This window comes from Protopterus annectens, chromosome 17.part0, assembly GCF_019279795.1.
Source record: "Protopterus annectens isolate FY-2018-M chromosome 17.part0, PAN1.0, whole genome shotgun sequence".
Lineage (NCBI taxonomy): Eukaryota > Metazoa > Chordata > Ceratodontiformes > Protopteridae > Protopterus > Protopterus annectens.
The window spans coordinates 646979760-646990011 of record NC_056751.1 but is presented as its reverse complement, the minus strand read 5'-3'; the positions used below and the strand labels follow the sequence as shown (position 1 = coordinate 646990011).

The window sequence follows — 10252 nt, the reverse complement described above, 5'->3', positions numbered from 1 at the left end:
GTATATATGTATATATACATATATATATATATATATATATATACATGTATGTTGGTTTTTGTATGTTTATATATGTACAAATAACTTTTTCATATGTATTTTGTTATCTACATATGTATAGGCACTATTATCATAAACTATGGATTTATATTTATTGTCTTATATGTATTGTTTCTTATACATTTTTAAGTTTTTGTTATTTCTGGGTTGGACCATGTCTGTCATTGGTTGAGGGTGTGTATATATAGCTTTATGATGCATATTTTTGTGATGCTGTTTCACTGAAGAAGGCTGGGTAGCCGAAACCGGTCTGAATAAAGTATTCCATGTAAAACATACTTGATTTATGTCTACAAGTGCTTTATGTACTCTCCATGCTGGGCTATGGTGTATTGGGGTATAGGGAGAGACATATATGTATACATAGCTGTCTGTATGCACATACATATTTTCACATATCAGTTCCTTAGGCAGATGAGGCATCAGATATGGGCTCAAGTTAGCTAAGTGTAGGAGCATGCCCAGTGTGGCTGTGAGTACTTATAAGGTGACTCCCGGTCAGACCTACCTGTACTCCAGTCCGAATTTTTGTGCTGCAGCCAATTGGCTGCTGCACCTGATTCAACAGTCCAGGACCTCCTGATATTTTGTCCAAGGTATTCCTGGCTGTGTGCTGAACGTAATATAGGACTCATACCTAGCGACTGCATAGATTGTAATAGACTGTACATAGTTTTGCATCATATGTATGGTACGTTTTGCATAGCATTGTGATTTTCTGGTATATCAGTGGGAAATCATTATAACTGACATTAGGAAATGATGACAGACATTTGAGTTACTGACCTCATACACACCAGGAAACCTATGCTACTACATGACCTGTTATTCTCTGAACTTTCTACATTTCTCTGGTCACTATTTAAACCTTCTCCTTATATTTGGGCCTTTGTCCCACTACTGTTCGTGGCTTTGTCCAGATTTCCTGCTCTAAATGGTTGTAGGTATGCTGTGACTGGGGTACTTGATGTAACAAATCACACACAGGGTGTGACAGTCATCACACCTCTGACTGTACATGTTTTGCAGAATGTCCAGCATTCCACCCCATATGTCTGCTCTGCTTCTCATACAGGTTGTGTTTTTCTGGTAATATACTACTACATAGAGCTCACTAAATTATTGTCCATACTGACACTGTTAAGTGATGGCCTTTACATCCTGCTGCTACTCTAACTTGCTGCAAACTGCTGTTATACTATCCCTCTTCTTGGTTACTCAGAGCATGTATAATGTCTGTAGGATTTGCCCTCTGTCCCTCCATTGTCTCTGGCTTTGACCAACTTTCTTGCAGTAACAGACTGTGACATACTGACAGTGTGTGGGACTCGTACCACAGGAGTACCACACATACAAAAGTTGTAGGTGCAGCCATCTTCGAACCATGAACACCCTTAACCATGTTAATGTACTTAGCCAACTGAGCCACGGCAGTCAACAAGAAGTGAGGTTTAATTCCTCACACTATCAACAGCAGACAGGCATATACACTCTGACCTCTGCATATTGTGGAAAATAGGACATGTAGCCAGGTTGTTTGGGACAGCCCTGGGATTGTGTGGTCTGCTGATATATCCTTGCAAACTCTGTTGCTGCAGCTGTATGTGAACTCTGATGTGTTGGGGGTGGGAACCTGTAGCATTGAGAGTCATGTCTGTCCTATGACCATGCTGTTTGGTGATTCATTTACATACTGCCATGGATTTTGCTGCCTTGTGGCCTACTACATATTATGGGGCAGTCACTACTGGACAGAGTACCTGTTGTCCCACACAGATGTTTGTTCTCTGCAAGTAGCCCAGTTGCCCACTTTATTCTTTTGCATAAATGCAGCAGGTCTATACATATGCTACCATAGGCTAGTACCCTTTACATCTGCTTTAAAGGAGAGTGACATACCTTGTGCATGCAGCAGTTGAGATACCTGTTTTTTAGGGCTGACTCTGTCTAATACATGCAGTACACAGCCAATACATAATAAGGTGCAGGTTGTGTGGTGTGGCTGGCATCCTTTTTACTATGTATGCAAGTCAGAATAAGGTGTCAGTCCCTAAGACCCTAGGTTGTCAGTGCATGTGCTATTGGGCAAACCTACATCTGCCTACAGGGACAGCCTCAAGGGGTTCCTCCTCCATGTCCCCCTGTGCCTGTGGCTCTGGTGCGGGACTGTGTGTCCCTTCCCTGTGATGATCCTGCCACAGATATTTCTGCAGGATCATATTATGTAGCATGGCACACACTGCGAACATCTGTGCACATGTGGCTGGAAAGTACTGCAGGGCTCCACCAGATATATCAAGGCACCTGAACCATGACTTGAGCAGCCCGAACACATGCTCTGTGATGTTCCCAGTTTGTGTGTGTGCCTCATTACAGTGTTCTTCGGTAGGTGTGTGTGTATTTGTGATGGGTGTCTTCATCCACAATTCCACTGTGTAGCCAGCGTCCCCCACTAGATTGCCATATGGGATGTCTCCCCTGGCAAACATCTGCTACAGCTGTAATATGTGCCAGATATTGGAGTCATGATAACTGCCAGGGCTGCTAGCACACACATTAATGAGGATGCCCTGATCATTGCACATGACCTGGCAGTTGATGGAGTGATACCCCTTGCAGTTGCTTTGATGTGTACATGAGTGAAGTCTATGGCACCCAGTACCTCAAGGTAGTGTGCTACATGGTAGAAGAGCTGCATACTGCTCACCCTCTCCTCAGGGGTGCAGGGTAAATAAATGTGCTCCCTGGCATGTTTTTGCATGGCAGCCAGGAAGTGGTGGAGTACCCTGGATACTGATGCCTGTGAGACCCCCATCATGTCCACAGTTGGTCTTTGAAAAGTACCTGTAGCTAGTATTCTATGGGCTACACATACCTTTGTTTCCACTGAGATGAGTTTCCCTCTGTTGGCTCTGGTTCTGAGTTGAGGGTAGCAGAGCTCAGTGAGTTCTTGTAGTATGTCCCTGCCCACCCTGTAGCACTCTACAATCTCCAGCTCATGTAGCTCCTGGAAGGTTACCCTGGGCCTGATCACTTTTCTCCTTCTCAGTCTAGGCTATTGTCAGCAGCAGCAGTGACCTCAGCATGTTGCACATACAAATGTAGCAGAGCAGCAGCCCCTAGCATTCTGTCAGTTAAAATTCCCACGTTTGTACTCCAATGGTGCAGAGTATGGGGGGGAAATCAGATTGTAGCATCTATGCATACTTTATAGTGATCTGCTGTAGATGCAGCCTGTGTGATTGGCTACCTATGAAACACTCCACCTGACAGGCACATCATTGAGGTGTTTGAATGGCTCAGTGTAAGTGGTAGAGGGGTTTTCACTTACTTATACATGATTGGCCTTCACAGGCAATTACCTTTTTTTTCTTTTTTTTAACTGCCTTCCCTGCTAAGCACAGCAGCTTGGTGTGCAAACCCGCACCACTGGTATACACAATGCTCAGCAGTCAGTAGATACACCCCCATAGATGGGCACACTCAACAAAGTGGTGCGCCATGCAAATATGCTCAAACTAAAACATGCTTCCCGAAGCTAAACAAAGCTTAGCAGTACTGCACACACACCCATATAGTGACACACCCCCTTTTGATGTCAACTGCCACTCCTGCGGACACAAACATGGTTCTGGGGCTGCACAGAATTTTATCTGCAGGCATGGTAACCCATTTTTGCTACTGAGTAACCCCAGGTCATTTGCATACAGATGTGTGCACACATCATGGATACTGCATTATTCCAAGACTTGCCTACTTAGCAACCACAGGTATCTACCATTGTACATACTCAATGCAAGGCCATGTAATTCATTATTGTCACATATTTATTATTTTCTGTTTTTACACTTTATAATATTTTTTTTGCATTATGGCATGTTTGCGAACTGTTGCGCGCCATGCAAACGACACATGGGTATTACAAAAATTATATTATTTTGAATTACTTTTTGGACACACAGGGCATTGATTTACACATATCTGTGCCTACTATGCAATTTCTGACCTTCTAAATGTGCTTTTACAGCCCGTGTTCATTTTGTATACAGAAATTTTCCATGTACACTTTGGACACCAACACGGGGTCTGCAGAACTCCCTATCTGCTTGCTGGATCACTCCAGCACCCTCATTTATATGCATGCCACAGACAATTCCATGTTTGCAAGCTAGTGCATGCCCCTCTGCTCTGTTTACTGGAAAACATGTATGCTTACCTCCATGTAAGCTCTGTGCCACTATGCCTACATGGAAAATCAGTCCGTGTAGGCTTTATTGAATTCACCTCAGTATGGCAATAATGAGTATAATTGTATAATTACAATTTCCTGGTTAATGTACCCCAGGACTGTATGCAAATCATAAAAATCACAGCAGAAACATTTAATAATAGACTTTCTGGACAGATCAGCTACCAATGTTAAAGGACAAACTGCAGCATGTGTGAAGATTGCATGGTTTATGAGATTATGTTTAGACATCAGTAATAAGTCTTGTTTTCTGTAAAAAATGATGTTTCATCAATTTTGGTGAGCTATGGTATAGGCTAATACCAGACCAAATGTTTGTAATGAAATTCAAAATGGGGAGCTCTGTTTCTGGGAAAAGTATGAGTCCCTTTGCAGTGACCATTTGACTGTTATCACCCACAGTTCTAAGCCCTTTTCTCTGTAACTTTTAGTAGGCATCAACTGCAATAAGTGGTTCATGCAAAATATAAGTATCCAAATAAATGAAGAGAATTAAATTGTAACCCTTTACATACTGCTATTTTAGAAATGTACTAACTTAATTACATACTCTTGAAGATTAGAAACATGAGACTTACAAAGAAAATTAGTATCCCAGTACACTTTCAGCTATTTTGCTGCATTATTTTTATTCAGACCTGAATATAATTGTAATAAAAATGTAAAACAGATTAACTTAATCATATTCTATCATTTATCATTCACAGGAAGCCTTCTCAAAACATGACAGATAATGCATTAGCTGTTGGATGCTCACCATTTTGAATTTCAGTGGTTGTAGTCTTGGACCATTGTGCTGGTGAAGAAGGAGCTGTTTTTCTTTTAGTTAACCTTTCATAGTCTGTAAAAGAGGAAAGAAAAGTAAATTTTATAGTTAACACAAGAACAGAAGAACTACAGATATACCGATGATGTTATATTTAATCTGCTATAGGTCTCTTTGGATACAGTATATATCAAAGTCAAAAAAATATTTTGAATAAGTGATTTTAAAGTTTTTCATCATGTTTTCACTTCATAAGATTTTTGTAGACTGTCCAGATTTTTGCCTCATAATTTTGGTCTGTTCCTCATAAAATTTGAGATATTCTGGCAAATCACTGAATATTCAAGTTACTAAATAATGACTTACATTTGAGTTTCAGATTTCATGTCTTTTAGCAAATACATGCTAACACAAATCCTGTTATTCTATCAACTTTGTAAGTTTATAAGAGTGATATTTAATATCTGTCCCTATTTTGGGACATTTGTCCCCCAATTATTTAGGCTTTGTCCAGATTTCTTTTGCTAAGAGACTGAGAGGTATGCCTGCCTTCTGCTTAGGAGTGCTCTGCAATGACTTTTGCATATCAGTCCAAATGAAGTAAGTGACTCTCTTCTGTATCTGAAATACCAAAACCCTGCAAATTTCTACATGCCTCTTTCACCTTGGTTCCCAAGCCTGTCTGTACTTAATGTACTGCACACTCATTAGTAGTTCTTAGTTCTTTTTTTTTTTGGAGCCATATATGTAACCAATACTGAATTATTCAAATGTGAGATTTACTCTTGTCTGTACTTGTTGCACAAAATAATAAACATTTTATTGGAAAAAATGTACATCACACTCTGTTGGCACATTTCATTTTTATCAGTATTCATGACTGATGGTTAATGAAACATTCCTTTCTGTTGTGTCTGTAAAATGAAGATATATGTCTGCCTTAATATGATTGCATTTCTAGGCCTTTAACTGAAACCTAATCTTACAATCAAGTCAGCAATACAAAAATTGCTCAATTTTTGCTTTCCTTTAAACCTTGATCCTCAACCAAAACTTTATTTGGTATATATATTGTTCCCATAATTTCCATTTTTATATAATTTGGTCTTATCCTTTCCTAAAAATCCCACTTCCAGCTCTTATATCTCCATTACAGTAGTCACTGCTTCAAATATGGTTGGTGTAGACTTTGGCTTCCATTTTCTAGTAATTGCTTTTTGGCATCCACCAGAATTAAACTTAACAAGGCTTTACTACATCTAGGCAATTCAGATCTTCTGTCTAAGCTACAAAATATATAATTTTCTTAGTTGCACTCATTAGCACACCCAATATGTCTGACAGACCAGTGTAGAACATTTTTAAAGTCTACCGACTCATTATAACGCAACATAAGTTCCCAGTTCCCTCTTTCTTCCCCATCACACCTTCAACATTTGCAGTCTACCTGAGAAATAATTGTTTGGAGTCTGTATAAACATACCTGTGCAAACAATGCCAAGCAAAAAGCCTAAATCTTTTAGACTTTGTTGCATATTTGGTAGCCATGCATATGCCCTCCCATTGTTTCCTTGTGAATTTCTTATCCAATCTCTCTTCCCCATCTTTTCTAACATCCACTGATTCCTATAGTTATCATATAATATTTTATATGCCCTACTAATTATCCATTTTTAACTGCTCTGTTCCAGGTTCAACTAAAAACTGTACCAGAGCAAGTCTTTCACTTAGAATTTCTACTATCCATTTTTGTTTGCCTATAATCTGATATTGGTTTCTAATTTGGAAGGCATTTTCTAGCCTGCAGTCCAAATGTCTTCTAGATCTCTTTCCATTCTCTTACCTTTCCCTCTCAAGTTGTTTGCTCCCAATACCTTAGTGCCCTTTACAGTTTTCACCAGTAAATTCCAGCCCTCTCTTGCCTATTCTCTGTACACCTAATTGCAGTCATCCCTACTGGAACAATCTTCCTTCTAAATTCTCGTGTTGGCTTAGTGCTTAGAATACTTTCTGCTACTTCATAAATATAATAAATATAAAAATATATGATATAATATAATATAATATAATATAATATAATATAATATAATATAATATAATACAATGCAATAATCATTTCTATATTATATTTTATAATTTCTGTATGGCTGTTGTGATTTTCCTTAAGAATCTGCATCCAAAACCCCATCCTTATTTCTTGAATTCTCTCCTTGCTTCATCATCATCCCTTTCCACTATTAATTATAACTTTTTGCTTGTGTTAATTGTATGAGTCTTAACTATGTAGCCCTAAAATATCCCTTAAGATCAGGTAATCCCAAACCACCTTGTTTTATTGGAAGCATCACATTATCCCGCTTGACACTTGCCCTCTTCACCTCCTAGATAAAATTCTTCAATTTGTTATTAATAATTATCAACATCTTCTACTCTGGTTGATAAAAATATGCCTAACCTGTATATAAAATTAAAGGGACTAAAACATTTTCACAGTTTGCATCTTGCTATCCATATGCATAAAAAGGACCTTTTGAGTTTCTCAGTTTTTGTATTAACTTTTGTTTAGTCAATTCACACATATCCTTAGATGCTATAACAAAATACTTTTTTAACCCATACTCCTAAATAACTTATTGTATCCCCATAAATATAAGTATTGCTGAACTAATTCATGTGTGGGCACATAGTTTATAGCTTAGCCTTTGTTTTATCTTTGTTAATTTTATATACCAACAGGATTTGAAACTGTTTCAGAATGTTATGCAACACTAATATGTTTTTTTCTGGTTTTATTAGGTTAAAAATGATAACATCTGCAAATAAAGCCAATTTTTCATGACTACTGTATAAATTATATCATTGAATGTTTGAGTTGTTTATTTTCTTTGCAAATGGTTCTAAATATAATGCAAATAAGAAATGCCTGGTTCCACTGTTCAGGCACATCTTATCAGACATGAACTCTCCCACTTTAACTTTTGCCTCTGATCCCTCATATATCAATCTAATTAACTTTTATATTGCATCAGGGAAGGCAAATGCTTCCATTACCCTACTCATAAAAATCTCAGCGCACTCTGTCAAATGCTTTCTCTGCATCAAGACCCAACAACAACAGTGTATTTTCTTACATTCTGCTTCCCTCTGGGTCATCATTATTCTATTACTGTTGTAAAATGTTAGCCTCCCCTCCACAAAAACACATGGATCCATATCTATCAATTTTGACAACACCTTTGCCATTCTTTTAGCTATTATAGACACAAATACTTTATAATCATGGTTTAAAATTGAAATTGCCATATATGAAGCTGGGGCTGATGGGAATTTGCTGTCTTTAGCTATTACAGCCACCACAGCATTATTTCAGGATGCAGGTGCTTTCTTTCCTTTTAAAATATTGTTAAACAAAACCTTTCGGATCTTTATCACTTTCTTTCATCCTAGCTTGCGAGCTTTCTCAGGAATATCATCTATTTCTGGAGACTTTCCTGCAGATTGATTATACATCTCTGATTTATCTCATCTCCTCCTATCATAACTGTTAATTGTTGAGCCTCATCTACCTCGAACCTTGGCATACTTAAGTCTTCAATAAATATTTCCATTTCTGCTTTTTCTTGATTTCCACATTTCTACACTTTATACAAATATTCATAAAATGTATGGAATATCTCTAAAACTTCTACAGAATCTCTGGTTCTTTTTTTTTTTTTTTTTTACTATAGGCTTCCTAAGACTGGCAACAACTCTTCCACTTTCTGTTGTCCAAGTCATTGTGCTAAAAGTTTTTTTGCTTCAGCATTATTATAAAAAACAAACAGTTGCTTAACAGCAATTTTTCTAAACCATGCATATTATCCAAATATTCCCTTATTTTCTCTTTAGCACTATGCAGTTGCACTTTTTCTTGTTATGTAAGATTTCCCTTATTCTGAAATACATTAAACTTTGTCAGCCCCTCTATATAATTTTTTCATATTTCTTAATCCAATTTCTTTTTTTATTTCTATCCTGTTTTTAAAATACACTTTCATTTTATCCCACTCACTAGTTATACCTTCTGAAGAAATTTCTATCTTCCCTAATAACTCTTGAATAATTTTAAAAACCAGTTCCTTAAATTCCATAATTTTTAACAGGTAGGAGGGTAAAACAGTGTCTCATTTTTACTTTATTACCCTGTATTATTATGTTAGTTGTTACTGGCACATGATCTGAAATAATTATGGGATGTGTGTCAAAACTTTCAATTAAATGTACATGTTCTTGTGAAATATTATTTCTATCTCAGTTATTGTACCTTGAGACATAATATGTAAATTCTCACTGAATTCCTATTACTGAATTCATTTCTTCCATACCAAATAATTTAATAAATTGTCTACCCTCTTTCTATTCAAGATACATTCTTACTGTTGCAAATCAAGTTATAGTCACCAGCTATATGTAATAGTCCATGCTGAAAGTTGATTATTTCTCCCAAAAAGTTCTTAAGCTCCATAATAGCAGTTTTAGGTGGAATATAAATAAATACCAGTATAATAATTCTCCCTTGCCAGTAGCCCCTTACTACCACAAATCTTCCATTATATATATTTTCCTCTTCTATCACTATAGGAGTTCCTCTAGCAATTAGTGAAAGTACTCCCCTTTTCCTTTGACCCTGATAATCTGCCAAATATCTATCCCCAAATCCTTTCTTTATCAAATTCACATGCTGACTTCTTTTCAAATGTACAATTCAAACTTTTGACATGAACCAAACAACAACACCATCAAACAAATGGCTCTAAAATCTCTATAATTAAAAAATAATCTTCTTTTTTTTCAATGGAACAAACAAGACTAAATCAGAACAATGCAGAAAGAAAAATTGTCAACAATAATGTCTAAATAAAATTATCAATACCTTTTTTATTGATTTTAACAAATCAGTAATTAAAGTCTAAAGCTAAAAAATAATTTATAAATCTATACTCCATATGTTCTTAAATATATTAATTACATACATCCATAATAATAATCTAACATACACAAGTGTGAAATATAAGTGAAATTGATAAAATATAATAGTGTATAAAAAAAAAAATAAAATAAAAAAAATAAAAAAATAAAAAAAAAATTTATATATATAACTATGATATTTTATTACTATCTACAATTTAATCAATATA

At 36.4% G+C, this 10252-nt stretch overlaps 1 long non-coding RNA gene across 1 annotated transcript in view; it reads right to left on the bottom strand.

Moving 5' to 3' along the window:
* Positions 1-5081: 5081 nt before the first annotated feature.
* The window catches only part of LOC122791260, a 61282-nt gene continuing 56111 nt past the window's right edge, over positions 5082-10252 (bottom strand). The window contains exon 3 of the long non-coding RNA XR_006363121.1: positions 5082-5150. This is a non-coding gene — a long non-coding RNA (uncharacterized LOC122791260). The remainder of the gene's footprint in view (positions 5151-10252) is intronic.